Genomic DNA, 10,799 nt, shown 5'->3' on the forward strand with positions numbered 1-10,799 from the left:
GGAAAATAGAATAGATCCTTGTATGTTATCCACGGTATTGATTTTCATTGATCCATTTTGTTATGTTTTACCGTGAAGGCTCCATTGTGTATCTTATGTTGAGAACCTTACAACTATGTCGATTAATATTGGCTTTGTTGGTTGTTCCATGAGATGTTATATGTGGAGCATTCTTGAACTAAATTAATCACCTTGATTGGTTATTTAGTTATTTGCTCATAAAGTCTTCTTTTGTCGAGCAAAATCATTTGACAATTAAATTGATTGCTTCAGTGATTAGTTTGGTTGTGTATTCCAATTAGATTAATTATAAGTTCTCTTGTAATTAATCTAGTTGAGATTTTCATATATTCCACAAGTTCTTGTGTTGAGTATATGAACGGCTATACTAATCATGTTCTATTGGTTGATGTAGTCGTATATTCCGTAAGGTTTTCCTTATGTTGAGTATTTGAACGATTAAGGTAGTCATCTCCATGTGGTTATCTTAGTCGTAGCTTCGTGAGTTTTCTTATGTTGAGCACAATCAATTAAATTGATCACTTTTGTGGTTTGATTTAGTTGTGTATTCCGATTAAATTAATCAGGGTTTACTTGTGATTAATTTGATTGAGTTTTGGATATAGAAAATCATTTCCATGGTTTTTGGTTTCCAATTAAAAAATCCTTCTTTTCTTTCGAAATTAAGGATGCTCTTGTTGTTCTTTCGGGAATGACATCAAATGAGGGAGAGTTCTTTTGAACTTGTGCTTAATGGTAATATCTTGCGGGGTGTGCGGCTGTGGAATTTTATAGAGGTTATCTTGTATCTTAAAACTCCTTGATGAATGCATTTAGCTTTGTCTTTATGATTGCATCTAAATTAAGTTGGTATGTATTTTTTCTTTTAGTCTATGAAATGTCTCTTGTGGAAATTTCATTATGATCCCGTTCTTTTACCTTTACCAATTTTATTGACAAAAAGGGGGAGAAATAATGTAGTTCACACTACAAATACATATGGTTTTCGGATCATTGTGTAAGGGGGAGTGGTTTCCATGATCGAGATGGAGTATTGACTAAGGGGGAGTGATACATATCACCATAGTATTTTTGTTAAAGTCGTGATGCAATTGGACTTTGATGTTACATAATGATACTATGACACTGTATAATAATGATCGAGAATCTTGATTTCTCTCATTGTTATAGCTACGGATCTTCAACAACGGTGGTGCTAAACTTACAACCTTTGGGATCATTGGAGTACTTGGAAGGACGAAGATTTCAAGGAACGTTGAAGATTAGACTATGGAATATGAGCCACTAAAGTTTATCTTTTTTGTATTCCATATGTATTAATAGTTTTGTCACTAAAATAAACAAAGGGGGAGATTCTTAGAGCATAGCTCGGTCGACCTCGCATGCGTTGCTATATCAAGCATGTTTGTGAATGTTAGTGATCAAAACTATGAGTCTTGATTTCTAGTCTATTATAGCTAAGTCTCGGACTAGGATATAAAAGTGTATTTGAGCTCAAGGACTTCATGGTGATTCATCATACAACGACGAAGATCTACTGAAGGAACCGTGGAACTTCATCAACAAAAAGGTATGTGGAGACTTGAACTTATCTATCACTCAAAAGTCTATCTATTCTATATCCTACTTCTTATGATACAAAAAGTCGTATGCTATATAGACTGGATCATACACATTTGACATTTCGAGCTGAGTATTCACTACTTATCTTTTTCTCGAAATCGTGTGTTGGTAAAGCGTTTCGCTTTGATCAAGTTTATCTTCACCTAGTGACGAAAGTCATGAAAAGTTTCAATTACTTTGAGAATTAATCTGATGTGAAATGGTCTGTGAATAACGACTATATAACGTCCTTTGAGAATGTCTCGATGATTGGAATGAGAGTTTAGATTACATAACCATGTATTCCTTAATCCGAAGTTTTCAAACTTTGTTGATTGAGAGAAACCGGAGGAATTGTCTTTGCCAAGTCCGCGAACTCAGTTTGCGAACTCAGTCCGCGAACTGACGGAAGTTCTCTTGCCGAGAATTTCTGCTGGGATTTTCCAAAAACTCGTATGCGTGTTTAGTCCGCGAACTGGCGGAAGTATCTTTTTCGAGATTTTCTGTTGAGTTTGGAAAACTCTGTCGGTTGCCTTAAGCCCGCGAACTTGTTTGTGAGCTTAAGTGGTTATGATCTAAAGATGTGCTCTGAACATGAAACTTAAATTACTAAGGAATGCAGTATGCAAACCGTGGCTATAAAGTTCATGAGCTGATTTAATCGAATCGAATCATCTTTGTTTCAATTGTGTCTTGTGTATTTACATAAGATCTCATAGCAATTGAAAAACTCTCTAACTAGTTCATTTGAGTCAATTGAACTAGTTATGGTGAAGAAGAACTAGGTTAATATGAATTGCTCATATAGTTAACCTTTTGGGTTACTATGTTGAACCAACATACACGTACACGTTTGGGTATGGTTTTCACAAACCCAGTAAACGTATACCCAAGTGTGTGTGACAAGCTAAGTTTTCGATCTAACGGTTGAGAAATATTAGCTTGAACCTAAATCAGGTTTTCATCTAACGGTGAATATGGATTGCTTTGTAACTAAGGAAAAACCCTGATTTGAAGGATATATAAAGGAGAGATCTGGCTTTGTGAAAAACTAATCCCCATACGTCTGTGTGATACTAGTGCGCTCGCTAGAGTCGATTCTCCTTTAACATTTGGTTTTCTTTTCTAAAACCAGGTTAACGACTTAAAGACTTCATTGGGATTGTGAAGCCAGACCGATACTACTTTTATCTTAGTTGTGTGATCTGATCTTGCATCTTATATCGTACAAGTACAATCTTTGATTGGCTTGAGATCGTGAGAGTTCTCCGATAGGAAAGATAAAGAAGTCACAAACATATTCGTCTCACTGTTTGTGATTCCTCGAAAAACCGCTTGTGTAGTCAAGAAGTATTGTTGAGAGGTAATTGATTAATCTAGGCTGTTCTTCGGGAATATAAGACCGGATTATCAATTGGTCCCTATGCACCTTGATTTTATATCTTAAGACGGAACAAAAACCTAGGGTTTTCTGTGGGAGACAGATTTATCCTTTGATAGACTTTTCTGTGTGAGACAGATTTGTTTATTATCAAGTCTGTGATTTTGGGTGGCAGCAACTCTTGGTTGTGGGTGAGATCAGCTAAGTGAATCAAGTGCGCAGTATCCTGCTGGGATCAGAGGCATAGGAGTACAACTGTACCTTGAATTAGTGGGAGACTGATTGGGGTTCAACTATAGTCCAGTCCGAAGTTAGCTTGTAGTAGGCTAGTGTCTGTAGCGGCTTAATACAGTGTGTATTCAATCTGGACTAGGTCCCGGGGTTTTTCTGCAGTTGCAGTTTCCTCGTTAACAAAACTTCTGGTGTCTGTGTTATTTCTTTTCCGCATTATATTTTATATAATTGAAATAATACAGGTTGTGCGTTAAGATCATCAATTGGAAATCCAACCTTTGGTTGTTGATTGATATTGATTGATCCTTGGATATTGGTATTTGGTACCGTCCAAGTTATTCCTTATATTTGATAAATAATCGCTATGTTTTTAGCTTGAGTAAATATCAAATCAAGTGAGAGACATTAACTCCTTGAGATACTTTAATCTAGATTGAGTCTGACTGTCTAGTTGATTCTCTAGCAAAGTATTTCGGAGTTTGTCCATACAGATTGCTAATCGAATTATTGGGTGGTGTTGTTAGACCCACGTTTTTCAGAACATATTTAGTGTCATTTGAGTTTTTATACATTTTTGGATGAGATTCGCCCACACATGATTTTGGTTGTGGTATTTAACAGATATAATGTTGTATCATGGGAAAGTAAAATATCCACAGATATTTTTCATGTCTCACTTTGATAGTTAATAAAATTTTACCCACATGATAGTCTTATTGAAGGTGCAAAACTATTGTAATTTTAATTTTCATGTATCTCTATTATAAATATCAACTTTGGTTCTTATTAAATTGTTGATTATGTTTATTTTGTAGACATTTTATGGTCTAATTTTTGGTGGATAAATTGTTTTATCACCTGATGATTATTCACGTTACTGTGTACATGTATGAATTGCATCATGAATCTCAATTTGTGGATGTTTTCTCGAACATTCACTATTGAAATTGAGAAGCAATTATAGAAACAAGTGAAAAGCAAAGGTAGTGAATATTGTAAAGGTATGACAAAACAGGATAGTATCCTAAATATTTTACATAGTATCTCCAAAAGTTTGGTATTGTTTCTCAATACACAAGGCCAATTTATCCTTGACGTAATGGTGTATGACAAAAGGAGAAATCATACTTTTATGAAAATAGTTAGGAGCATGATGAGTCATGCACAATGGCCATATATTCGACAACTGTGTAATTTAAATAGATTTCCGAGTAAAGCAATTTCAAAGACACACTTTGGACTGTGAAAGGATAGAAACCTAGTTTAAACCACCTTAAAGTTATGATTGTTCAGATGGAGGTAAGGGCTTACATTCCCAAATAATGGAAATTGGATTTGAAAACTATTAATAGTTGATTTGTTTTCCTAAATAATCCATATGGTATGCTTATGCTTTAATTTTCCAACCATAATATGAGATTATTGAAACCGACAAAGTAAATTCATTAGTGATGGCACAGTCTGTGGAAGTACATGGATATATCTGTTCGAGAAGTCAGCATAATGAACCATTTGTCTAAGACTTGTACATATATTGTGAATCTTTTCATTCCCACTGTCGAACTGTTAGATAATGAAACACCACAAATTACTGGCCCTATATTTCATAATGTACTACGGCCAATAATGAAATTGTTGATAACCACCTGAACCAACATTAAGAAGATCATAAAGAGATCGAAAGAAAGTTATTCATGTTATTTCAGTGATTTGCTTATTGGAATTTTATTTTCATATGGTATGGTAAAGATTCGGTTTCTAGTTTATAAGCTGTTATGTGTAGTAATTTTGATTAATGGACTGATGCAATGAGAGCTAAAATCAATGGTTGAAGATCAGTTCTGGGATATTGTTTAATTGTTCGAAAGACACAAATCAGTTGTATATAAATGGGTCTTTCAAACCTAGTGCGACGGTAATGGAAATGCTAAACGATATAAAACTAGACTTGTATCCAAAGTTTTTACGCAGAAATGAGGCGTTGATTATAAATAAGTTTTTCTCTAGTGTCAAAGAAAGATTTATTCGGAATTATTATAGTATTATTTGTAGATTTGTATGACCTAAGAGTTGTATTAACTAAATGTGAAAACAACATTTATAAATGATAAGTTATAAATAAAAATACGCGTGTTAATGTGAAGGCCCTGCCTTATAAACACAGGAACACGTAGTCTACAAACTTAAGAAATCAAGTATGAAATTAAGCAAGCCTCCTGAGTATTGCATATCTAAAATTTAACAAGACCATTAATGCTAATTGGATTTAGATGAAATCATTGTAGATCGATGCATATACCTCAAGATCAGTGCGAGAAGTTCATACTCTTTGTATTTTATGTTAAAATTTACTACCTACGAGTAGTGATCTTGACTTTATGCATATTTCTATATTTTGTGAAATAATGGATGTCAATGAAGTTTACCATGTGATAGTCACATATCATATGAATTACTAAAGCTCTCATGTAAAGCGTATATCGAATATTTGAAGAATTTTGAGATAGTAACATATTTAGAAAATTTTGTTTCATATTAAACATAAAATATAAATTTAATATTTATCACGTCTTAATTCTGATATGGAACATATAACAAGTTGTTAATAAATTAGCTAAATGCATGAATCGAAGAACAAATAACGAGAAAGCTATCAATAATTTTGAGGTACTATTCTTGAGTTACGTCTTACGTTTAGTTAGCCAACTCAACAAAAGTTGATTTGGGGTATTTGTTTATTTTTTTCATTCTTTCCAGGCACAAAAATAAGTCATTGTGGATTAGAAAGATACTAAAAAAACCCTTAACGCTTTCCCACGAGATAACCAGTTTTTTTTTTGTTTGTTTGTTTTTTCCTCTGAAAATTTCTCCCTAACCATGAGCGGTTAATCAACTGTCTCATGGTCTCTGATGGCAAAAATATCAATGGCTTCAAAGGGTTTCTGCTTAGATTTGAGATCTGATAATACTAATTTTCAAAGCCAGACCATTTTAGTGGGTGATACAATCGAAGATGAGTAAAAAGAAAAAAAGAGATTTGATTTGAAGATCCACAAAAGAGAAGATTTGGTTTAGATTTGTGCTCTGATCAAACCTAAATTCACACGGTTGCTTCTAATTTCATCTTTGAATGGTCAGGTAATGATTTTCTCTTGGTTTTTTCAAGGTGCATCGATTTTGAAAGATGGAGTTTTTATTAGACGATCTCTGAAGAACTGATTAAATTATTTGATAATGTATAGATTAGTTTAATCCTTAATGACATCTTTAATAACCCTGTTAGAGCATTGCTCGGTCGACCTCGCATGTGTTTCTATCTCAAGCATGTTTGTCAATATTAGTGATCAAAACTATAAGTCTTGATTTCTAGTCTACTATAGCTAAGTCTCGGACTAGGATAGAAAGTGTAGTTGAGCTCAAGAACTCCATGGCGATCATCATACAAGACGAAGGACTACTCAAGGAACTGGTTGATCTTCATCTACTAAAAGGTATGTGGAGACTTGAACTTATCTATCACTCAAAAGTCTATCTACTCTATCTCCTATCTTGAGACAAAAGTCGTTTTGCTATATAGATTTTGATTATACACATTTGCTATTTCGAGCCGAGTTTATCTCGCCTATCTATTTCTCGAAATATGTGTTGGTAAGATTTTGCTTTGGCCAAGTTCATCTTTACCTAGTGACGAAAGTCATGATACGTTTCAATCACTTTGAAAATTGCTTAATTTGATGAAAAATAGTTTGTGAATAACAACTATATAATAACATACTCTAAGAATGTTTCAATGATTGAAATGAGAGTTTATATTATATAACCAATGATGGATATAAGCATTGTGTGGTAACACATATATGTATAAGTCCTTTTTCCTTGAACCAAAGTTTACGAACTTTGTTGATCAAGAGAACCAGAATAGTGGCGCGATCTAAGTCCGCGAACTCAGTCCGCGAACCCAGTCCGCGAACTGGCGGAAGTTCTCGACCCGAGAATATCTGCTGGAGTTTGTGAACTCCTTCCGGGAACTTAAATACGCGAACTAAGTTTGCGAACTTGAGTTGGTTATATCTAAAAACGATTTTTTGTGAACTTATTCATATTAACTAAGGAATGCTAAATGCAAACCGTGGCTATATAGTTCATGAACCGATTCGAGTCAATCAAATCGTTTTTGCTTCGATTGTGTCTTGTGTAGTTACATAAGATTTCCTTGCAATTGAACAACTCTCTAACTAGTTCATTTGAGTCATTTGAACTAGTTATGGTGAAGAAGAACATGGTTGATATGAAAGTGCTCATATGGCTAACCATTGGTTAACTATTGTTGAACCAACAAATGTTCATGTTTGGGTACGGTTACATAAACCCAAAATAGTAAATTTCATTTGTGTGTAACAAGCGAAGTTTTAGATCTAACAGTTGAAAGATATTAGCTTGAATCTAATCAGGTTTTGATCTAACGATGAATATTGAATGCTTTGTTACCAAGCTAACATTGATTGCAAACCCTGATTTGAAAGACTATATAAGGGAAAACTCTAGCAACTGGGAAACCTAATCCCCACACCTCCTGTGTGATACTAGTTGTATTATCTGGAGTCGATTCTCCTTTAACCTTTGGTTTCTTCTTAAAAAACAGGTTAACGACTTAAAGACTTCATTAGGATTGTGAAGCCAGACCGATAGGCAATCAATGATCTAATCTTGCTGATTCTATCGTGTTGAGTACAATCGTAACGATTGGCTTGAAATATTTATCTCCGATAGGCAAGATATAAAAGTAATCACAAAAATCTTCGTTCATCGTTTGTGATTCCACAATATCTTCTTTCGCCGCGTCGATCAAGATTATTGTGAGGTGATTGATAAGACTAGGTTGTTCTTCGGGAATATAAGTCCGGGTTATCAATTAGTTTCTGTTCACCTTGATCTATCAAAAGACGGAACAAAAACTTGTAGGTTTATCTGTGGGAGACAGATTTATCTATTTTGTAGACTTTTCTGTGTGATACAGATTTGTTTATTAAAGTCTTCGACTTTGAGTCGTAGCAACTCTTAGTTGTGGGTGAGATCAGCTAAGGGAATCAAGTGTGTAGTATCCTGCTGGGATCAGAGACGTAAGGAGCGCAATTGTACCTTGAATCAATGTTATATTGATTTGGGTTCAACTACAGTCCAGACCGAAGTTAGTTTGTAGTAGGCTAGTGTCTGTAGCGGCTTAATACAGTGTGATGTTCAATATGGACTAGGTCCCGGGGTTTTTCTGCATTTGCGGTTTCCTCGTTAACAAAATTCTGGTGTCTGTGTTATTTTCATTCCACATTATATTTTGTTATATAATTGAAATATCACAGGTGGTGCGTTTGAATCAATCAATTAGAAATCCGACCTTTGGTTGTTGATTGAAATTGATTGATCCTTGAACATTGGTCTTTCGTACCGTTCAAGTGATTTCTCTTGTATTCAATTAGACTCGTATATTTTTATTTGCTTGAGTAAGAATTGAATCGAGAAAGATATATACAACTCTTTGATATACTTTATTAAGATTGAGTCTTATTGATTCTCTTGAAAGTATATTGTAGTTTGTCCATACAGAATGCTAAGCGAAATATTGGGTGTGATTGTTATACCCCCGCTTTTTCAATTGGTATCAGAGCAGGCAAACATGTTCAAGACCTCACAAGTCTGTGTTTGTAGCGATATGACTCTATGGACAAGAGTATTATCTCTGATAAACGCGTCACCAGAAAAAAAAATGTTTTGTCTCGTCTACATCTATTAAAGAGAAAGATTCCTTAATCTCAAATATAGACGAACCCTGTGTCCAAACTAGACAGACAGGATCCAACATGTGTTTTTCCGATTTCCCTTCAAAAGAGTCCTTCTTTCTAATTGAACGGGAAACAGCTAATGAGTGTGAACTTATGATAAATTTTTTTAAAGTTCAAGTTGATCGGTTGAAAAAACATGTCAAAATTCTTCTTGGAGAAATTAGAGACTATAATTCCAAAAACTCTGAAGCTTTGCCTTTATCTCTTCTTGAGGCAAGTCTTGAAAGGAATATATTGGAAATTAAACATCTCTTGAACAAGCTCTCAATTCAAGGATGTTTCAGGAAGTTCTCTAGACCTTCGTCATCAACTACTGCTGTGACTAAGGAAGATCCTGAAGAAAAATCAGTGTCCTCTTCTTGTGTAAAAGACGTGCCTATACCCTCTTGTCAAAAATGGTGCACATCGCATGAAAAGAGGAAATCCTCACAGAGTGTTAAGATAGTACTTTCTAACGTTCAGAAAGTATGTCCTTGTTATGTTTCAAGAGGACCGGTCAGACAAATGAGAAAATCTAGGTTGAGTAACAATTCCCTTGTTCATCTTCAACCCACCTTTGACGTAATATTCAAAGGAATAACTGACTTTCATATGTCTAAACCAATTGGTTTCAGTACTCAGCCTATGTATTCTACCAGGACAGTCAGTTTTGTGAGTTCCTTAAATGCTCTGACTCAGAACAAATGTCTTAACAATCTAAGAGAAGATCAAAATCTTTCCATCTTAAAAAGGGAAGTTAATGATACTTTTAATGTGAACAAGATATTAGGAAAATGACGATATCCTTCAGGTAAGAATCAATTCTCTGAGTCATATTTCTGTAAAGATGAATTTTATGATTACCATTCACATCATAATGGTTTTCCTCCAACAGTTCGTAAGAAAAAGGATAACCAAGAGCAATGTCCATTTAAATGGCTCATACTTGTGTTAATTAATCACAAGGTTGAATTCTCACTTGTGAAATCCTAACTGAGTGAGAATTGATTAGGTATACTTTTGTAAAGTGTCACTGATTATCTAACTAATCTCTTATCGTTCTTAGATGGATCATCATGTAGCACCTTTACATAAGTATATGTTGTAAGTCTGTCCTTGTTTTTCGTTTTTCTATGGGCTCTATGCCTTCTTATTTTGATTGCTATTTTTGAAAAATAAAAGCATGGACTTTTTCAATCAACAAAGTGTTGTTTCCAAACATTCCTTTGGAAGAAGTTTATGGACCCCCTTCTTACGGGTACACGTACGGTTTTTTGGTTCTCTCATAAACCAATCCTGTAAACCCTAAGTCTCTCGAAACTTGTTTATATACCTACCTATTGAGTTGAATATGTTCACTCTAGGCTACCTGTTGACAATGGCTTCTCCTTCCTGGTCTTAGGATTTACCTGAAGACTTTGTCGATAATGCGGTATATTTCGAATTCGATAAAGAGAAGGGAACCTTTGTTGAAGTTGAAGGATCTTTTCCTCAATCTCATGATTCCTTCTCGGATATTGAGGAAGTTGAAGAGTTTTCGTCTGAAGCAGTTCTTGACTTTCTCAAAAAGTTTGAGGATGCAAAACAACAACTTGTTGATACAATGAAGTGTCTTGATGTGGTAAGAACTGAGTTGAAAAGGGTTAATTCTGACCTTGTTCTCATGAAGACCCGTGTTAAAGAACTTCCCAATAAGGATATTCTCTCCAATGTTGCAGAGGATGATGTCGTTCACAAGCTCAAAG

The sequence above is a fragment of the Papaver somniferum genome, chromosome 5 (genome assembly GCF_003573695.1).
Source record: "Papaver somniferum cultivar HN1 chromosome 5, ASM357369v1, whole genome shotgun sequence".
NCBI classification, from domain to species: Eukaryota; Viridiplantae; Streptophyta; class Magnoliopsida; order Ranunculales; family Papaveraceae; genus Papaver; species Papaver somniferum.